The following is a 1,272-nucleotide window of genomic DNA, read 5'->3' as shown; positions in this document are numbered from 1 at the left end:
ACATGGCTGGCTGGAGAGTGGTGATCGGGGTGGCCACAGCGCAGCAAGGAAGACATCTGGGTCCTTGGATGCAAGGTGTCACCTGCAGGAGCCCAGTCCCTTGGGTCACAGCCATGATGCAAGTAGCGCCTGTGGTCCTTGCTGGCTCCAAAGTCTCTTTGCAGAGAAGCGCCAGATGGACAGAGTCACCACTGTGTTTGTAAAGATAAAACAACACTCTGGTGCTTAACTAATCATCGATATCTTACTTTTGACCAAAATACCCCCATATTGCAGGTGTTTTGCAGATTTGGGCTAGTTCTTGCTAACAAGTGCTTCCCGCCCTGCAGGGAGCATCCCCCGGTCCCCGGTGCCGGGCTGGCCCTGTGCACGCTCTCACCGCCCGGGCACAAAAGTGGCATTTTTCTGGACTCAGGTCACTGCCCTCCAGCAAAGGGGCTCTCAGCTGAGCCCCAGCAGCACGTCCTGCCACCGGCACCTCCTGAAAGGGACCTTCCGCCGCAGCCCCGGCCCATTGTCCCAGGGGATAATTGGAGGGAGAAGTGAAACGGGGCTATAATGAATTCTGCCGCTATTCAGCGGGGCCGGGAGGCAGAAAGCTCCCTGCTCCTGCCAAAGTGCTGAGGCTGCTACTTCCATTCTGCGGCCGAAGGGGAGGTCTCCGGAGGGCAGCTCGCTATTGAGGAGGCTCCGGGGTTGAAACAACACCCGGCATCTGAAGTTTTACCCTTTCTGGGCGACTGTGCTCCCATGTGGCTGTGCACAGGATCCTTCTCTGCGGGCTTGGCAGGGCTGTAGCCAAGCTGCCGGGGCTCCCCGGCTTGCAGAGCGCAAGGCTGCGGCTGCACGATGTGTCGGGGTGTCCCCGTGCCCGTCGCACTGTGCTGTGCTGACGCCAGCTATGCTTCCCTTCTCCCCAGGCTGCCCTTGGTGGCTCTGTCTGGCCAAATCTTTGTTCTCTCCTCCCCAGCAAAGCTCCCTAAGCCATAGGGATCCTTCCTCAGGTCCCAGACCGATGCCTGACACCCCAGAACCCAGCAGCACAAACACAGCTCCCCCAGCCCCCTGCCAAGGGCTGCCCCCCCCACCCCCTTGTTTTTGGGATGACCCAGCCCAGGGGTGGGTGGGTGGGTGGATGGATAGATGGATGGATGGATGGAAAATCTGCGCTGCTCTTTCCAGGCACCCCGAGGCTGCAAAGGGCTGGAAGGCGAAGCGTCTGTGTGGTCCCTCCTGCGTGCAGGCAGAGCCCCGTGGCAGGCAGCTCCTCTC

The sequence above is a fragment of the Charadrius vociferus genome, unplaced genomic scaffold (genome assembly GCF_000708025.1).
Source record: "Charadrius vociferus isolate BGI_N301 unplaced genomic scaffold, ASM70802v2 scaffold214, whole genome shotgun sequence".
Lineage (NCBI taxonomy): Eukaryota > Metazoa > Chordata > Aves > Charadriiformes > Charadriidae > Charadrius > Charadrius vociferus.
The sequence above is the reverse complement of the archived record's forward strand: the minus strand, read 5'-3'. Positions refer to the sequence as shown.